The sequence below is a fragment of the Lissotriton helveticus genome, chromosome 11 (genome assembly GCF_964261635.1).
Source record: "Lissotriton helveticus chromosome 11, aLisHel1.1, whole genome shotgun sequence".
Lineage (NCBI taxonomy): Eukaryota > Metazoa > Chordata > Amphibia > Caudata > Salamandridae > Lissotriton > Lissotriton helveticus.
Genome location: NC_136072.1, coordinates 653,209,652 through 653,231,185, shown reverse-complemented (window position 1 = coordinate 653,231,185; position 21,534 = coordinate 653,209,652).

Below are 21,534 nucleotides of genomic sequence, written 5' to 3'. Positions count from 1 at the left end.
GACAGTTTGGGGTATAAGTATTAGACCTAAAACATCAGAACTTTAGACAACTTTTGGAAGCAAGAGGAACCTTTGCCAAGGAGAAGAGCTGTAGAAACCTAGAAGAAGTACTGCCCCTTTGCTGTGTGTCTGAGGTTGGCCTGCTGTAGGTGTTTCTGCCAAGGAAAGGAGAAATACTTTGCTGTGTGTTTGTATCCTGCTTGAAGAAGATCTCCAAGGGCTGGAGTAGAGATTGCCTCGCTGTGAGAAGAATCCCCACGCATTGCCGCTGCCAAAACCGAAGCAGCGTCTGTCACCGCTGCAAGAACTGACACATCGAGTGGTTGCAGTAGAAAAAACCGCCGCAGTGCCGCTTAACGCCACATCGATCGGCAACGAATCCCAGATTTCCATGCATCGTACCTGTGTGGCAAGTTTTTCCGATGCATTACCTGTTGATTGGAGTCACCTCAGAAACAATGCATCGCTTTCCCCCTACAGACCGGATCCGACGGACAATTCTCCTGCATGCAGCAGAGCCATCGCATCGCATCCCAAAGTTCTCAGGAAACTACGCTTCTCTATAGTTTTTCGAAGCCTCCCATCGCTGCGGCTGTTTGGCCAAGTGAATTTTAGCACAACTACTCCAGTTATTTTGAGAGAAATCACTCATTCATAGTTTTCTATGGACCCAGTTGCTTAAAACATTTTTAAAGTCATTTTATTAATACTTGTATGTTGGATTTTTGTTGTTTTGGTCTTGTTGAGTTTAGATAAAGATACTCTCTTTTTCTAAACTGGTGTTGTGTCCATTTGTTAAGTTATCACTGTGTTACTGTGTGTTTTGAGTACAAATACTTTACACATTGCCTGTGGGATGTCTGTCTGCTAATGCCAAGCTACCCATGGGGTGAGCAGGGGTTATCTAAAGTGTGTATTCCCCGTACCCTGACTAGAAACAAGGGTCGATATTTGGACTTAGGTATCTACCTCTGTCAACTAGAAACCCCCATTTCTAACACTTTAGTACATTTATTTCCATACTCCTGCAATTCTTTGGATACCATGGACATGTTTTTCATTACTATCTTTGAATTACTTTATTCTTTTAAAAACAACCTCCTTAAATGGTTAATCAAATCATTATGAATAACTGTGATAAGAATTTGAAGGGCCAGTGTGTTCCAATGTAGCTCCAAAGCCGTATAACTAGATAGTACATTTGTGCCAACATGTTTTGATCATCAACTATTTTTGAGCACTTTCAGTTATTTTTTTATTTACCTGAAGTCTCACCATTTTTTATTCCAAGCACAGCTCCCTGCATTCTCAGATGTGATCAATGATTTTCATCTCAATCATGAGTGACCATAATTTCAATTTTAAAATTATATAACTTTTTTTACTCAGGGATAAACATCTCCTAAAGGCATATTTTCCTACAATATCTGAAGGGGAGTGACTCTTACATTCTCTTAGGTCCCCAGCTATTGTCAAGGCTAGAAGCTCCTTTGCCAGGAGTCACAATTTCTTAATATTTGGAGATTCCAAATGCAGTATATCCCACTCCTCTTCTTCAATAGCCATTAAAGTCAAATTCCACATGGACTCATAGGTCATTTTACGATTTCCACCTATATCCCCTAACTAATATCTAATGACTCCAATAAAACTTCCAAAGCATGCAGAGCAGGCTAGTCACACCTATCCTGGACTATATGATTGTACAAATGCATTAGCAAGATATGCTTATGCTTAGAGCTTGGAGGAAGTATCATGCTCAGCACCAGAATATATTGTGTACCTGAGTCAAGAAATAAAATCTTACAACTAAATGTGGACTTGTTCCATATTAGCAAGCATGCAGAAACGCTACAGCAGTTTGATGGAATAGCTGGAATAGTATAAGAAAAAGTAGCCAGCTCTATAGTCAGATTAATCTCGCCATGTCTCTTGAAATAAGCAGATGTAGTGTATATCCATACAAATTCTCCAACTTGTGTCACTCATTTTTGATCTTATACACGCTATATACTAGGATAGCACTTTCAGCTCTGTAGAGTAAACTATGGCTTCTGTGAAATTAATAGATGGAGTCTTCCATCATTTGGACTCCTATTTATTCCACCCACTATATCCCTATGCTTAGGAATCTCCTGTTGAGTTACAAGAACCCTATGTTTTACAGCTGTTCGTGGGACTAAGCTTACTTGTGGGGATGTTATAGAAGGTGGCTTTATTTGTCAATCCAATTTGTGATGGTTAGAAGCAAGATTCCCATTTTCTTAATTGGCTTTGGGATAGAGGCATGAACTGTCCATGTGTCCCTTTGGGTGTCAATAAATATCTGGAAAGGAGCTTATTACTTGAAAAAAACTCTAGAGCCATTGTTAGGCATAGTATTATTATCTAGCACAATCAATTGGTCTATCAGATCTTGCATAGCCAATGTAATTTAATACATTCCAGCATCTCAGAAGAACTTAAATACCACGATACAGAACTATTATCTTCACAAATGATGGATCAAAAATTACGAACAAACCGTATTCAGTTTATAGTTTTATTTGTTATTGAACTGCTATTTTCCCCTAAATAGGGATTGGATTTGGGAACATTCATCATAAATATGTAATTGGCCTTCTTTCTCAAGACATCACTTCGTGATTGTACTTTATTGCCTAATAGCAATAACACATGTCCTTTATTAGGATGCTTTAAAACATTCTCCCACCAGTTTTATTAAGTGGATATTAGCAACAGATTCAGCTGGAAAATCTCTAATTCTGCTACCCTCAATTAGGATATTTTTGCCCCTTATGTTTATATTATTTGCATTAATTATGTTATTTGTGTTGTTTTTATGGTGAAAGTAAATATTGTGCTTAGGTTGACCGTTATCTGCATGATTAGTATGTGTCTTAATTTTACTGTCAGTATTATAAAACCCTAACCTTTTCCCATTTAATCAATGTCCCATATAATGGTCATGGGGAGACTTTAGTAGTTTTATATTTGTCCAATAAAATGTCCCTCATGACACTATTAATACCTGTTAACTCAGTGAGCTCACTCTGTCTACTCTCAATTTTACCCGCCAAGCATATGCCCTGTGCCCTTGAATCCAACTGGAAGGAACTGTATCACTTTTTCCATCTTTTGTGCAATTTCTTCCAGCATATGCACATTTTCAGTATTGTCAACACATGAAATCTATTTTGGCAGACATTTGGAACTAAATGGGGTCAATTTGCATCAATGACTTCCTTACCAGTTGAATCAGTCCCAGAACCAAATGAGCAAGAATCACCTATATCACAAGGTTTACAAATGGTATCCTGCAGGGACTTCGGGCTTCTTGTTTCTTCTGTTGAGGCAAGTTTCCTAAAGTTTTATTTGAGGAGCTTAGCACAATTTTTGGGCACTGATGATTGCCTAAAGTTTTCATTCTGCCTTCAACATCCTCAATGAGGTCATAGATTTTGTTTAGTTTACAATTTTCTGCTGCATTCTTTGTAGATTTTATTTGTTGTGTTACCAGTGCCAATGATTGTTAACTGGTTTATGTTTCTCCATAATTAATTAATTTAAGTATCTCAATAACAGATTGTTAATTAAAAACCAAATTGTTAACAATGTGGCTACTCTGGATGCAATTCTAATCAGTTATGTGTACAAATTGCGTCATTAGCATCAGCAATCATAAAAATAGTCAGTCTCCTAAACGTGATCCGTCCTCGTTAAGATTACGCAAGATTGCTGTCCATTTGAATGCACCAATCCAGAGCCAAGGCCCAGTCCTGTCTCTTCCTAGCAATGATGTACAAATACAGGCCCACCCTTGGCCCTGGCTTTGGCCAAGCATGACTAGCACACTTCATTTGCATCTGGGATGTCCCAAATGCTTTATAACGCAACTACAGGGGGATGTTCTGAGTGCTTTATAGTGTAACTAGCAGGTGGGAGGAGCCCACCTCCTCCACTCCCTCTAGGCAGACAAGAAGACAGATATGATTTCAGGCTTTAAGTCCCATGCAGTCAGTCTACTTTTCCATGCAGCGGGGATGTCCAGAGCACTTCATTAGAGCGACAAGGAGGTGGGAATTACCCGCCTCCTCCACCTCCTCCAGGCAGCCAATGAACCAGGTGTGATATGGGGCTTCAGGTTCCCAGCAACAGTTCATCTCTTCCTGTGTAGTGGGTATGTTCCAAGCACTTTATAGCACAACTAGCAGGTGACAGGGGCCCGCCTCCACCACCCCTCCAGGCAGTCAATGAACCAGCTCTGATATGGGACTGTTAGATCCCAGCATTTGGTCTTCTCTCCCTGCACATCGGGGATGTCCCAATTGCGTTAAAGCATGACTAGCAGGTGGGGGTGTACCATCTCCTTTGCCCGCTCCAGACAGCCAAGGAACCTGGAGTAAAATGGGACCCTATGGCCCCAGCAATTGGTATTCGGTTCTCACACAGGGCTGATTGGACCAGCGTTTTATACTGCAACTAGCAGATGGGAGTCTCCCACCTCCGCTCCCCTTCCAGGTAGCCCAGGGACCAGGTTTTATATAGGACATTAAGTGGTCAATTCCGATTTTGGTCGGAAGGGCTGCGAATCTGATTCGGGTTTGCCGAATCCGATGCGGAGCCCTTGTTTCTGACTGACTCATTTCCAGTTCCGAACTACCAAGTACAATGCTTGGAAACCATTAGGGCTGACTGAATCGGTTCCGAAAGCATTCGGAGAGGTTGAGCCTTTCCAGAACTGATTTGTACAGCTCTATCGACTTGGTTTCTGAATGAGCAAGTACGATGACCGATTCAAACAGTCTTTCCGATTTGGTTTTCCCGGAATAAAACAGCTGCCCAAATCAGTCTTTGGGGGCCCGTAGCAGGCCCCCCTTCACCTGGGACCCTCTGAATCAGGCCCATGGGGGTACCCAAGGGACCCCTTTTGCAACCATGCACAATGTGGCCCACAGGGTGCACAATTTTCCTCAGCCACCCCTTTCCTCAATGGGAGTCTGTGTTCTCATTCGGATCACAGGCTCCCAATAAAGTCAATGAGAGTCTGACCGAATCGTACCCGGCTGCATACAGATGCATCTTACTTGTTTGGTCGGACTCCCCCCATCCGAGTCGTACGAAAAGCATTCCTGAACCAAGTCAGTCATTATGCTCTCCGAACAAGATCGGAATCGTGCCCTAAGTCTACAGCAATCGATTTTCTCTTCCAGTCAATGTTCACCTCTATAACGGGGCATATCCAGATTAAATTTCCAACACATTCTTTAATGGAAAGAGCATGACACTGATTTTTGCCATATTTTCTTTTTTTACAGAATTTTATATTGTGCGAACTTGAGTTATGAAGCCATGTTTACAGAGCCGGATAGCAACCGTTTTAACCCTTTAAGGCTGCATTTCTCTCATTAGTTTAGCATTCTAGAGATAATTACTTGTGGCTGAGGTTAATTTATGTATTTCCCACCTGCTTTTGATTTTCTAAGTGAGATTCCCTAAGTGCAAAGAGTATGCCCAGATGTGGGCCTCGTGCTCACTGTGCCATTGAATTTAAGCTGCACCTCACTGATAAAGCTCAGAATGCTGACACTGCTCTAGAGTTGGTTAAGCTCTTGCCTGGAGGGGACCTAACCTGGTGTTTTGAGCAGAATTGTTCTGATACGAGCAAGACCAAGACTGATTTACGTATAGCTGTTCTCTGTTTGGTGTGGTATTATGTGCAAATAAGAAATGGAGTATAATATTGTCTAGATTAATCCAAGCGTTCCTTCCTTCACCTTGTTTCTCTGAGAGAGACGTATTAAGTGTGAGTTGTTTGCCCAGACCTGGGTCCCACTTTCACTATTCCAGTGGCCTTAAGCTGCGCCTGAGGCCGAAATAACCGAAACACATCTGATGTTTCTTGTGCTCCAGACGTGAGAAGGCAAGGGACCAATTGAATATGTCTAGCCTAAGCTAGGACTTGCCTGTGGGAAAATCAGGAAGCTCCTGATAAGCTGGTCTGACAGGGCAGTGTGCTTGCTGTTATTTTGTCGGATGTATGACGGTACAATGCGTACCGTTACAACGCGTACCTTCACGATGCAGGTTTTCCATGCATCGTACCTGTGTGGCAAGTTTTTCAGATGCATTACCTGTTGATTGGAGTCACCTCAGAAACAATGCATCGCTTTCCCCCTACAGACCGGATCCGACGGACAATTCTCCTGCATGCAGCAGAGCCATCGCATCCCAAAGTTCTCAGGAAACTACGCTTCTCTATAGTTTTTCGAAGCTTCCCATCGCTGCGGCTGTTTGGCCAAGTGAATTTTAGCACAACTACTACAGTTATTTTGAGAGAAATCACGCATTCATAGTTTTCTATGGACCCAGTTGCTTAAAACATTTTTAAAGTCATTTTATTAATACTTGTATGTTGGATTTTTGTTGTTTTGGTCTTGTTGAGTTTAGATAAAGATACTCTCTTTTTCTAAACTGGTGTTGTGTCTATTTGTGATGTTATCACTGTGTTACTGTGTGTTTTGAGTACAAATACTTTACACATTGCCTGTGGGATGTCTGTCTGCTAATGCCAAGCTACCCATGGGGTGAGCAGGGGTTATCTAAAGTGTGTATCCCCCGTACCCTGACTAGAAACAAGGGTCGATATTTGGACTTGGGTACCTACCTCTGTCAACTAGAAACCCCCATTTCTAACACTTTAGTATATTTATTTCCATACTCCTGCAATTCTTTGGATACCATGGACATGTTTTTCATTACTGTCTTTGAATTACTTTATTCTTTTAAAAACAACTTCCTTAAATGGTTAATCAAATCGTTATGAATAACTGTGATAAGAATCTGAAGGGCCAGTGTGTTCCAATGTAGCTCCAAAGCCCTATAACTAGATAGTACATTTGTGCCAACATGTTTTGATCATCAACTATTTTTGAGCACTTTCAGTTATTTTTTTACTTACCTTAATTCTCACCATTTTTTATTCCAAGCACAGCTCCCTGCATTCTCAGATGTGATCAATGATTTTCATCTCAATCATGAGTGACCATAATTTCAATTTTAAAATTATATAACTTTTTTTACTCAGGGATAAACATCTCCTAAAGGCATATTTTCCTACAATATCTGAAGGGGAGTGACTGTTACATTCTCTTAGGTCCCCAGCTATTGTCAAGGCTAGAAGCTCCTTTGCCATGAGTCACAATTTCTTAATATTTGGAGATTCCAAATGCAGTATATCCCACTCCTCTTCTTCAATAGCCATTAAAGTCAAATTCCACATGGACTCATAGGTCATTTTACGATTTCCACCTATATCCCCTAACTAATATCTAATGACTCCAATAAAACTTCCAAAGCATGCAGAGCAGGCTAGTCACACCTATCCTGGACTATATGATTGTACAAATGCATTAGCAAGATATGCTTATGCTTAGAGCTTGGAGGAAGTATCATGCTCAGCACCAGAATATATTGTGTACCTGAGTCAATAAATAAAATCTTACAACCAAATGTGGACTTATTCCATATTAGCAAGCATGCAGAAACCCTACTGCAGTTTGATGGAATAGCTGGAATAGTATAAGAAAAAGTAGCTAGCTCTATAGTCAGATTAATCTCGCCATGTCTCTTGAAATAAGCAGATGTAGTGGATATCCATAAAAAAAATCTCCAACTTGTGTCACTCATTTTTGATCTTATACACGCTATATACTAGGGATAGCACTTTCAGCTCTGTAGAGTAAACTGTGGCTTGTGTGAAATTAATAGATGGAGTCTTCCATCATTTGGACTCCTATTTATTCCACCCACTATATCCCTATGCTTGGGAATCTCCTGCTGAGTTACAAGAACCCTATGTTTTACAGCTGTTCGTGGGACTAAGCTTACTTGTGGGGATGTTATAGAAGTTGGCTTTATTTGTCAATCCAATTTGTGATGGTTAGAAGCAAGATTCCCATTTTCTTAATTGGCTTTGGGATAAAGGCATGAACTGTCCATGTGTCCCTTTGGGTGTCAATAAATATCTGGAAAGGAGCTTATTACTTGAAAAAAACTCTAGAGCCATTGTTAGGCATAGTATTATTATCTAGCACAATCAATTGGTCTATCAGATCTTGCATAGCCAATGTAATTTAATACATTCCAGCATCTCAGAAGAACTTAAATACCACGATACAGAACTATTATCTTCACAAATGATGGATCAAAAATTACGAACAAACCGTATTCAGTGTATAGTTTTATTTGTTATTGAACTGCTATTTTCCCCTAAATAGGGATTGGATTTGGGAACATTCATCATATATATGTAATTGGCCTTCTTTCTCAAGACATCACTTCGTGATTGTACTTTATTGCCTAATAGCAATAGCACATGTCCTTTATTAGGATGCTTTAAAACATTCTCCCACCAGTTTTATTAAGTGGATATTAGCAACAGATTCAGCTGGAAAATCTCTAATTCTGCTACCCTCAATTAGGATATTTTTGCCCCTTATGTTTATATTATTTGCATTAATTATGTTATTTGTGTTGTTTTTATGGTGAAAGTAAATATTGTGCTTAGGTTGACCGTTATCTGCATGATTAGTATGTGTCTTAATTTTACTGTCAGTATTATAAAACCCTAACCTTTTCCCATTTAATCAATGTCCCATATAATGGTCATGGGGAGACTTTAGTAGTTTTATATTTGTCCAATAAAATGTCCCTCATGACACTATTAATACCTGTTAACTCAGTGAGCTCACGCTGTCTACTCTCAATTTTACCCGCCAAGCATATGCCCTGTGCCCTTGAATCCAACTGGAAGGAACTGTATCACTTTTTCCATCTTTTGTGCAATTTCTTCCAGCATGGGCACATTTTTAGTATTGTCAACACATGAAATCTATTTTGGCAGACATTTGGAACTAAATGGGGTCAATTTGCATCAATGACTTCCTTACCAGTTGAATCAGTCCCAGAACAAAATAAGCAAGAATCACCTATATCACAAGGTTTACAAATGGTATCCTGCAGGGACTTCTGGCTTCTTGTTTCTTCTGTTGAGGCAAGTTTCCTAAAGTTTTATTTGAGGAGCTTAGCACAATTTTTGGGCACTGATGATTGCCTAAAGTTTTCATTCTGCCTTCAACATCCTCAATGAGGTCATAGATTTTGTTTAGTTTACAATTTTCTGCTGCATTCTTTGTAGATTGTATTTGTTGTGTTACCAGTGCCAATGATTATTAACTGGTTTATGTTTCTCCATAATTAATTAATTTAAGTATCTCAATAACAGATTGTTAATTAAAAAACAAATTGTTAACAATGTGGCTAATCTGGATGCAATTCTAATCAGTTATGTGTACAAATTGCGTCATTAGCATCAGCAATCATAAAAATAGTCAGTCTCCTAAACGTGATCCGTCCTCGTTAAGATTAAGCAAGATTGCTGTCCATTTGAATGCACCAATCCAGAGCCAAGGCCCAGTCCTGTCTCTTCCTAGCAATGATGTACAAATACAGGCCCACCCTTGGCCCTGGCTTTGGCCAAGCATGACTAGCACACTTCATTTGCTTCTGGGATGTCCCAAATGCTTTATAACGCAACTACAGGGGGATGTTCTGAGTGCTTTATAGTGTAACTAGCAGGTGGGAGGAGCCCACCTCCTCCACTCCCTCTAGGCAGACAAGAAGACAGATATGATTTCAGGCTTTAAGTCCCATGCAGTCAGTCTACTTTTCCATGCAGCGGGGATGTCCAGAGCACTTCATTAGAGCGACAAGGAGGTGGGAATTACCCTCCTCCTCCACCTCCTCCAGGCAGCCAATGAACCAGGTGTGATATGGGGCTTCAGGTTCCCAGCAACAGTTCATCTCTTCCTGTGTAGTGGGTATGTTCCAAGCACTTTATAGCACAACTAGCAGGTGACAGGGGCCCGCCTCCACCACCCCCTCCAGGCAGTCAATGAACCAGCTCTGATATGGGACTGTTAGATCCCAGCATTTGGTCTTCTCTCCCTGCACATTGGGGATGTCCCAATTGCTTTAAAGCATGACTAGCAGGTGGGGGTGTACCATCTCCTTTGCCCGCTCCAGACAGCCAAGGAACCTGGAGTAAAATGGGACCCTATGGCCCCAGCAATTGGTATTCGGTTCTCACACAGGGGTGATTGGACCAGCGTTTTATACTGCAACTAGCAGATGGGAGTCTCCCACCTCCGCTCCCCTTCCAGGTAGCCCAGGGACCAGGTGTTATATAGGACATTAAGTGGTCAATTCCGATTTTGGTCGGAAGGGCTCCGAATCTGATTCGAGTTTGCCGAATCCGATGCGGAGCCCTTGTTTCTGACTGACTCATTTCCAGTTCCGAACTACCAAGTACAATGCTTGGAAACCATTAGGGCTGACTGAATCGGTTCCGAAAGCATTCGGAGAGGTTGAGCCTTTCCAGAACTGATTTGTACAGCTCTATCGACTTGGTTTCTGAATGAGCAAGTACGATGACCGATTCAAACAGTCTTTCCGATTTGGTTTTCCCGGAATAAAACAGCTGCCCAAATCAGTCATTGGGGGCCCGTAGCAGGCCCCCCTTCACCTGGGACCCTCTGAATCAGGCCCATGGTGGTACCCAAGGGACCCCTTTTGCAACCATGCACAATGTGGCCCACAGGGTGCACAATTTTCCTCAGCCACCCCTTTCCTCAATGGGAGTCTGTGTTCTCATTCGGAACACAGGCTCCCATTAAAGTCAATGAGAGTCTGACCGAATTGTACCCGGCTGCATACAGATGCATCTTACTCGTTTGGTCGGACTCCCCCCATCCGAGTCGTACGAAAAGCATTCCTGAACCAAGTCAGTCATTATGCTCTCCGAACAAGATCGGAATCGGGCCCTAAGTCTACAGCAATCGATTTTCTCTTCCAGTCAATGTTCACCTCTATAACTGGGCATATCCAGATTAAACTTCCAACACATTCTCTAATGGAAAGAGCATGACACTGATTTTTGCCATATTTTCTTTTTTTACAGAATTTTATATTGTGCGAACTTGAGTTATGAAGCCATGTTTACAGAGCCGGATAGCAACCGTTTTAACCCTTTAAGGTTGCATTTCTCTCATTAGTTTAGCATTCTAGAGATAATTATTTGTGGCTGAGGTTAATTTATGTATTTCCCACCTTCTTTTGATTTTCTAAGTGAGATTCCCTAAGTGCAAAGAGTATGCCCAGATGTGGGCCTCGTGCTCACTGTGCCATTGAATTCAAGCTGCACCTCACTGATAAACCTCGGAATGCTGACACTGCTCTAGAGTTGGTTAAGCTCTTGCCTGGAGGGGACCTAACCTGGTGTTTTCAGCAGAATTGTTCTGATAGGAGCAAGACCAAGACTGATTTACGTATGGCTGTTCTCTGTTTGGTGTGGTATTATGTGCAAATAAGAAATGAAGTATAATATTGTCTAGATTAATCCAAGCGTTCCTTCCTTCACCTTGTTTCTCTGAGAGAGACGTATTAAGTGTGAGTTGTTTGCCCAGACCTGGGTCCCACTTTCACTATTCCAGTGGCCTTAAGCTGCGCCTGAGGCCGAAATAACCGAAACACATCTGATGTTTCTTGTGCTCCAGACGTGAGAAGGCAAAGGACCAATTGAACATGTCTAGCCTAAGCTAGGACTTGCCTGTGGGAAAATCAGGAAGCTCCTGATAAGCTGGTCTGACAGGGCAGTGTGCTTGCTGTTATTTTGTCGGATGTATGACGGTACAATGCGTACTGTTACAACGCGTACCTTTACGACGCAGGTTTAACAACGCAAGTCTTTACAACGACTTGCGTTGGGGGGTGCTGGATAGTGAATAGTTTAATTTACTATTCCAAATCCAGTCCCCGTGGATAGTAGGGAAGGTGTTGGATAGTAAATTAAACTATCCCCTATCCTAGAGCGCCCTCCAGCTAAAGTTGTTGTAACGACTTTCGTTGTAAATCCTGCGTTGTAACGGTACCGCGTTGTAACGGTTCCGTTGTAAAGAATGTTTCCCATTTTGTCTGGCTGTTGGCCTGTTTTTTTGCCTGCTTGGCCAGTTACTTTTGACTGCTGATTTCCCTGATGTTAAAAGAAACATTGACTGCAGCAAGCTCAAAACCATACAGTCTTCCTTACCTTGCAAAACACCTGTACAGTGTGGTTTTACAAGTTTAAAACTCCCACAATTTACAGACATAGGCTACCCTTTCTAGGTACCTAATTGACTACAGGGGCCTGTCTTTTATTTTCCCGCTTGGGACTGTTTTCTGTTCCAGTACTAAAGCATCTGGCCTCTGTGTAGACAGGCATATTAGACAAGATAAAAAGGATGAGCTGGTATGCGACCTTTAGTAATTACCAGTGGCTGGGATTAATTCAAACATTCCCCCATCACTTTCTTTCCCCACTTGAGGTAAAGTAGAGCCATTCGTTTAAAAATAGAGTCAGTATTTCCTTGGTTGTATTTTTAATCTACAACAGTAAATACATGTTTCTAGAAGCCTGTGCGTGCACGTATTGCTTGCAGAAAACACTTTGTGGACCTAAGATTAGTAACAGTATCCGTTCTCCGTTAGATTTTTCTTTTAAGTCTGATAGGCTGGCCTTGGCATGGAGAACTCTTATTAAGCCGGACATGCCGGATCACGCTACAGAGTCTGTTCCGGCGCGCGCCCCTTGATGTTTCTTATCGTGCTGTGCACGCGTGTATCCGTACACATTCGCTGCGCTTGATAAGCCTGTAATTAGGAATAGTAATTGAATTACGATGGACATGCTGGCGCATGCTAGTCTCCAAAGCCTGGGCAGCTGCTCATGAATTTTTTACTTCGTGTTTTCTTAACATATGCATGTTTTGAGAACACTTCACTTTCGATTTTCTGCGCGCGTTTTCAATGCGAACATTTAGCAATGGTAACTTGGGCTTGAAGCCTACTTATTACTGATATTCCAAAATAAACTTTCGAATTCATCAACTCGAGATGAGCATAGATGGAGTGAGCCAATAAATAGGGTATGGGCAACATTTCTGAAGTAGCAATTATAGAAAACATCTGTATGCAAGGAAAATTGAATTTCCCAGAATGGTTCTGAACATTGTTAGGTAGAGACAGACCCGGTCCTGGTCAGTGGACTCAAGTTGAGAAACCACAACCAGGGCGGTTAAGAATTTGGGCACTGTGACGCAGGAGAGAGGACTGGGACACAATTTATGCAAAGGAGAATGCGCTGGATAGCCATTATTTGAATCAGACTTTTCACCAGGCCCTGCTTTCGAGCTGGTGGCATGCTGTACCACAGTCTTTGTTGGCATCCCTCAATTACCCCCTTCTCCACGGATTAGCCAACAACCACCCTCCAACAGTGCCCATCATCCCACTATAGCCCCATACCCCCTTTACCACATGCATTTCATTTGTTTATAGTGCTACTCATACCAGTGTAGGGTGTCAGAAAACTTTACATCACACACACACACACACATTATACAGAGACAATGCATCATACGTATGTAACTCAGTCTATAAGAAGTATTACATAGGTCAGGACTATGTAGTGTAGGAATGACATGTTATCCATACTTTTAGGTGTAAGAGTGTTTGGTCTGGAGAAGCACAAACTCAGGATTTGAGATGTACCACAGTGGTTGGGGTTGACTTACTAATACGCATGTATTTCTACTTAAATAAACCCTTCTTGGCAACCTCAGGATAATGAAAGATGGGGACAGCATAAGGTTCGAGCCTATACTATGCTGTTTGCATGCAGGTGTCTCATGTTTCCTGGGTCACTGTGTGATGCAAGGATTGTAACTTATGAACTGCAAGGAATGCATGGATCTCTGTTACAAATACAGTATCACACTGAACTATCTACATAAAACAGAGTTTTATGGCTGTTCGAGCAGTAGCGGACCCCCCCCTCCCCAAGCGCCTTGAGACTCTCCGGGTGAGTAGTGCGCTATATAAATGCAATGATTGATTGATTGATTGAGTTATGCGATCTGCATGGTACACCTTCTTGCAGTAGGCATATAAACCCTCTGTGCCACTGAGTCAAAACTGCTACTTGACAAAATATCTCTCTCCAGCAGAAATATTAATCATCAGACTTATCTTTACATTTTATTGTTGCCTGAAAACTGCTCGCTACACATGGAACTCTGCAGCCGGTGCTTTTAAACACATATGTTATTTCAATGCACAGATTCCCCCCACCCCCAGAGATCAGCACCAGGTGCAGCTGCACCGGTCTCAGCGCCATAAATTCATCCCTCAATTGCATCAAGGGTGTTTGCATGATGTCTATCGTAGGTTTTGTACAGGAAGGTTACCACCTAGACAAACATTAACACTTGCTCTGGATGCATGCCATGCAGTGAAGCACTCATGCAAAGCCAGAAAGTATTTTGCTGTAAAGTAAGTACCAAATAAACATATTGTGCTGGTTTGCATCACTGCTGTGATGCAAACCTAACGCAAAATGTTAGTAAACCTGCTCCTTTATCCTAAGCACATAAGGGAAATTACATGAATGTGAGAAATATTAATGAATCTAGGGAAAGTTGCAAATTTCAAATTATGTGAAATAGATACTTCATTAATTTTGCAGGTGTGAAATATTGCACCGTATTTTACAGTTCATTTTCTGCTTAAGCAGACGATATTCAGTAGGAGAATGGCTCATTAAGAAAATGCTTAGCATCTTGTGTGCATCATGCATGACATTTGAACTAGTGGTAGGCCTTAATTTCATGCAAGGTAGAGCAAAACTAATTTTGGTTAATTGTGCATAATTTTCAAGATATTTAAAAAACAAAAACGATTTTGTACACTCCATAGCCAAATGCCCACAGTGGGATGTGCCATTACGCAATAGGTACTTGCACATTTGCTATGATGATCACAACCCCACTTTTCATACACCGAGCCATGAACACACTTAACAAATTTGCCGCAGATCAGGAGTGTGTGGGTATCACATTTGGCAGAGATTTTTGATTAGGGATGTTATTTTATGAATAGCTTACAGCGTGGCAACTTCTGGCTGTGAAGGAAATGTTTATGGAACATCACTTTTGTCCTGTGGGTTACAGAGAATATACTATATAGCTGCCTTGTGTACAAAAAAAACGCTGCTCGGAGGACAGGAGATAATTTTGTCCAGTGCTTAATTTGTAGAAGAATAAGTGCCAGTCAGTGGGCCTTTGCAGCTTGCACCACCCATTGCCACTGCCGTTATTGCCAATAGCAGTACCTACACAACTACTACTAACCAGCACACCACAAGTGGGACAATTCAGCCCATTCCAGGCCCCCAAACTATAAAAAATAGCTTGGGAGGTAGGTTTTAGTAGTTTTTTATGCATACTGAATGGATAAAGAATTGCTGTTCTGCTCACCTCTAATTTATATAAACAGTGCCACCATGCGGCAGCTGTCATAAGTGTCAGTGTCAACAATTAATTGCCGGTGCTGACAATTAAGTGCCTGTGCTGAGCACCAGATACCACAGGCTCAAATCAAGCACTGATTTTGCGATTCTTTTGTTGATTTTTTTCTTGTGTTGCCAGGCTTTATTACATGGGGCAGTCGTTTCCTCACAGCTATCATTTCAGTTATAACTGCAGTGCGCAGACAAAAGATTTCATCCAAATATCAAAACACTGCTCTTTTATAGCGTTATTTAAAACTCCAAGCAGGAATATTATGCATGGGAAACTATATAGAGATCGAGGCGTTCTTGTGAGATTACCTGAGTGCTATAAACACGATGAAAATAGCAAACACCTTATCAGCCGCTCACCTTTCTATCTCCTGGTCACATGCCTTCAAGGTTAAGATTGGCGCATGATTTTACGAGTGATTTATGAACAATAAAAAGATAATTGACTACGTCATAAACAGCTGTGCTTGCACCGTGCATTTGCATTTGTTTGCATTTGCACTATCTAAAGTGCCTACAAATAACTCACTTTTTCTCAAAGCTCACTGTTTCGGACTTGTGCTCTCTGCAGCTCGTGCAGTAACTCGGAGAAATTCCAATATACATATATGTATGCAGTTTAGACAGTGGCTACACAAAATATGTGCAGTTGTTCCTGATATGCACCTAGTACAGTTGTTGCATGGTGCTCATGCAACAGTAAATTCAGCAGCTGCACCCTCTGCTACATTAAAGTGTGTAGTGAAGTCCAGTGAAAAATGTATGATTTTTCTGTAAAGCAAAAGATACAGCGAAAAATTCCCAGGATAATCGCACCTACAATCTAGATAAAAATCTAATTTATACCTGTTTTTTCGGACTGCAGAGATTCAGAGCCACATGATCATGAATTTTACAGGTTGCAAATGTCCCAATTTACAGAATTGGGTTGGTTGCGACCAGTAAACTTCATTTTGGCATGTATAAATTCCAATTTGCGATTCGGGAGCATGTTACCGAATTTAAATATCGAGTTCAGGGGCATAACACAGGCCCCTGCAGCCCCCGCGGTGCGGGGGGCCCTCACCCTCCAGGGGGCCCCGTCAGCCCCGCACTGCTGCTGGGGAGCTCTACATTGAGTCCAGAGGGGGCCCCTTGATGTATCCGGCAGGGGGTCCCCCTCAAGGTTCGTTACGCCACTGATGGAGTTGTGAATACATACCGATTCGGTATTAGGAAGGGGAAATTTTGGGTATCCCTTTCTAATACCGAATAGCAGCAGTATGTCAGAATGTTTTGCTACCATAATGTGGTTTCTAAACATTCGCATTTTACCACCTACTTCATGTAGGTGGTAACCCATTTGCACACTGGAAGGGGTCCCAAGGGACCCCTTCCCCTTCGTGAATGTTCATAAGAAAAATGTTTAGGAGCAGGCAGTGATCCCATGGAGCACTGCCTGCTCTTGAAAAATAAAAAGTAAACTTTTCCTTTTTTTTTTTAAACGCAACCCGTTTTGCTTGGGAAAAAAGGCTGCTTTAAAAAATATATATATTGCTGAATGTAAAAGCAATCATAGAAATGATGGTCTGCTGACCACAGCAGGACACCATCCCTGTGTTTTTAGCAATTCCTAATGTGTCACAAATTGAGACCTGACTCATTAATATTAATGAGGTAGGTCAATTTGCAACCGATTAGGAAACTCTAAGTTTCATTAATTCAAATAGCGATTAACTAATTGCAATTCGCAGAGAATCACAACGAGGTAATCGCTATTTAAAATAATGATACATGTGACCCACAGTTATTTACCGGCAGTTTGGTTTTCTGAATTGTACATTGGTATAAACACTACCATCACACCAGCAAGTGGCTGCTGCTCACACATAGTGCTTTCATTAGCACTCTTCCATCCTAATCCATTTATGGCCTAATATAGGAACCAGCACATTATAACCAACATGTGGTCTCAAGAAGAAGGCGTCAAGCCAAAACGCGCGTAGATCGCATTGATTAGCCTCTGTCATGTACAGAAAAAATGTATACGAAAAATAGATACAAATATTTCACTGAATAGCTATTGTTTTGTATAAAATGTATGAACAATATATGTTTTTGTAACATTCCAAGAACCATTGTTGGAAAGATTTCAAATCTGCATTGTATATGTATTTATCATCCTAGTCACAGTAGACTATTGTGTGGGTGTGTTTTGTAGTATGATTCGCATGGATGAGAGGGTATGAGTGATTGTATGGTTTACATAACAACTGTATTTTAAAAGAACTATGAGGTCTTCATTTATCTTCAAGACATAGATTCAATATTACATTTTTGTACACCAAATACATTCAAATTTGATGATTACCCACTTGTCCCATTATTCATTGTCTGATGAGCCCCATATGTTGTTATAATTTTACTATACTTGTGATGAAAGAAGAGTTTCCTCATATTTCTGTGCATTTGAGTAAATTATCCCTGCATTAGGAACTAGATTAGTTAGCAGGTTAACCTCGCTGTATTTGCATTAATACTTCACATGGTCCTGCACGGGAAGTACATAATCTAGCTTACCAACAATACTAAAAAGAAAGCGCAAACTGAACTAAGGATCTTCCCAATCTCCCCAAGCTGGTTGTTACCGTTGCAAAACCATACTTAACAGCCTATTTCAAGGGCTAATATTTGACGTAAATCTTTATTGCAAACTGGATCTAGTGGTACACAGTGGTCATCTACTAATAGCCTTATATAAATTACTTAGCCTTGAAAAATATAGCAGGGACAAAAGTTCTCATGGATTGGCCATTGAAGGTGGGCAGCTTGATGGGGTTATAGAAGGCGAGGACTGCAGTGGTATTGGTTGGGCGGAGGTGGTGCCTGCCCTTCCCAGCAAGTAGTGATATGTTGTGAAGCTTAAAGCAAAGAGATCAGATGGAGCATCGCTTGGCGGTTTAGACAGGTCTTTTCCTATTGGCGCAGGACTGAAGCTGATTTCATGTAGTTGGTCTGGAGCGGCACAGTGGGTGAAAATCAATGGACTGGAATGCAGGCCGAGTGATAGTCAGTGGCTGAGATTATTTTCAGTTTTCCACCCATCACATTTTTGTTTTCCTTGCTGATGTGCTTTAACCATGAGAATGGCATTGATATTAAATGCTATGTAATAGTAAAATAAGAAATTCAGGCTTTTGATTTTAGTTTTGGAACCGGGCACTTCCTTTACAAAGAGGGTAATGGGATTTTGGTAGTAATTTGTTGGGCTGGTGTTTAGTTTAATGCAGATTTCTTTACATATATAATAGTTCAATGCAGTATAAAGGAGGGACTTGTATTTGATATTTCATATTACATGGTACTAATGGAGGGCACGTCTAAAAGTAACAAATAAAATGTGTATGCATAAAGTAAAATAATACAAAAATGAAACAGCTGAAAGAATGTATGTAAGAAATAGGGGTCTCTAGTTGAAAATGATTTGCACCTTTGTCCAAGTAGGGACCCTTTTTCCTAGTCAGGATAAGGGGAACACACTCCTGATATAACCCCTGCTCATCCCCTTGTAGCTAGGCATGAGCAGTCAGGCTTATCTCAAAGGCAGCATGTAAAGCATTTGCACATAACCAACAGTAACACAGTGAAAACATTACAAAAGGATACCACAACACTTTAGAAATATACTTTACATATTAGAAGCAAGACCAAAACAATTAAAATTCTACATACAGTACTTTAAAATAGGCACTTTGCAAAAAATAACCTTAAAAATGCAGTTCCTTGACGTCAGTAGCTCCTTCTGGTGCTACTGCGGTGTTGAAAACAACAGAATCCAACAGTTCCATCCAATCGCGTCGGTGGATCACATTGGTCCGGCCGGTCATGGCAATCATCGCGGTTGCAATGTAAAGCATAGCTGCTCTGTGACAGTCATCCAGCACCATCGTTGAGACCAGGGCTGTGGTGCTGAGTGAAGGCGGTGCTCCTTGTGGGTCAAACAAATCACGGTGCAGGCAATAATGTCAGTTGCCTGGAGCTGGCGTCAGTCATTCCAGACTGCGGTGTGGGACGGGCGGTGCATCATGAGACTTATGAGCGGTGCCTCCAAGCCTCAGGGTGGTCACGGTTGTCATAGTCAGCAGGCAGCTACAGCGTTGGTGACACCACGGTGCCGAAGTGGAGCGTGGCGGTGCAGAGTGCAGTTCCCACAGGTCACGGAGCAAGCAGCGGCTCAGTGGTGGCAGTTGCAAGCCATACTTCAAGTCCGTGGAGATACTCAGCAACACGTTGAGAAAGTTCAGTCCAGTCCTTTCACTGTTCAAGGCAGAAGCAAGCAGCAACTACTGGCCATCACAGCAAAACAATAACAAAGCAAAGGGGTAGTACTGCTCTTGGCAGTTCTCCCAACTCTTCTACTTGCAGCTTCCTTGATTCCATCAAGATCTCTGAAGTCTTTTATCTCCCTGAGATTTCCAACAGGAGGCAAGCTCTACTTCAAGCCCTTGGAGAAATCTCTAACAGCAGAATGATGAAAGTGCAATCCAGTCCTTTACCTGCCCAAGGCAGAAGCACCAAGCAGCCAGTCAGCACAGCAGAGCATGCAGTAAAGTGGCAGTTCCTCCTGACAGCTTTTACGGATCTTCTTTCCGGCAGGTTCCTTAGTTCTGCAGTAATCTAATCTTCAGGGGCCTGGGGCCCAATATTTATACAGCCTTTAACATTGTTCTCTGGTGGCAGAGAGGCTCTGAGCTGAGCCAAAACTAGTTCTGTCCTCCCTGGCCCAGCTTCCCGGCAGGAGGGGGAGACAGCATTGTGTAAGGCAGAGCAGGCCCATTCAGATGCATGGAAATCTCTTCCCTCTACTCCAAATGCAGTTCAGGTCTATTCAGCCCAGCCCTGACTCATTCAGGAAAGGCAGGACACACATCACCCCCCCCCCCAGTAGCTGTCTGAGAGAATCCTCAGCTCCTGTCACTCCAAAGCAAAACCAAAGGGGATGACAGACGGACTGTTGAACATTTACAGGCACTCACCCCAGTCAACTGATCTGGGTTTAATCCATCATCATTCTCTAGCTCAATCCGCCACCCCAGTTCAGACATGGCCTTATGCAAATCAGTCTGATGCTGTGCCTCATGGGACCAGTCCAGCCCAAACTGCCTAGCCATGTCTTCCCTGGACCGGAAACAAGCATCCTGGGAGCAGTTTCTGGCTAATCAGCCGTCATCAGCCAGGCTAGGTTGAATCCAGTGGCAAAGTGAGCAAGGGGCCCACGTCTGGGCATACCCTGCCAACTTAGGGCGAACAAAGCAAAACCAAAGGGGATGATGGACAGAGTGTTGAACATTGCAAGCATTCATCCCCAGCCCCTGCCACTCCAAAGCCAGATACTCAATCCACAAACCAGCAGAGGCACACAGGATGGCTAAGCAAGAAATTACCCACTTTCTAAAAGTGGTATTTTTCACACAATATAAAAATAGACTTTACTAAAATGTCCATTTTTATATTCTGAGTTCAGGCATACTAAACTCCATCTTTCTAGCTTGTCCCAATGGGAAAATATACTTATAATATGTTATAAATAAACTCCCATTCTATCCATTGGCAACAGATGGCCTTTCTGTAGTGAAAAATTAATTACACTGTAGTTCACTAGCAGGGCATGTCACACAAACCAGGACATATCCTACCTTTCACATACACTGCACCCTGCCCACAGGGGTAGCTTACATGCAGTAATAGAGAAGGTTAGGGTTTGGCAAGTGGGTGTACTCAAACAATACACCAGTTAGAAGAGGGTCTCAGGGAATATATTAAAGACCTAGCGTGGATATACTCCCCATCTAGAACGAATACCACACATACCTATACACGGGTCTAAACAAACACACAATAAACTAAAGAGAATCTGAAAGAGCAAGATCTGCCTCACTATCAAACTTAAACTTATTAATATCTTCAGATCAATTGGAAGTCCTAATCACAAGGAAGGGTTCGCATCAGTCACCAGTGGTGCCATGCTTTATCATCATCTGGGTCTCCTCCTAGTGTTACTGTAGTGACTCTAATGGCTGCACCCCCTCTTAAGAAAA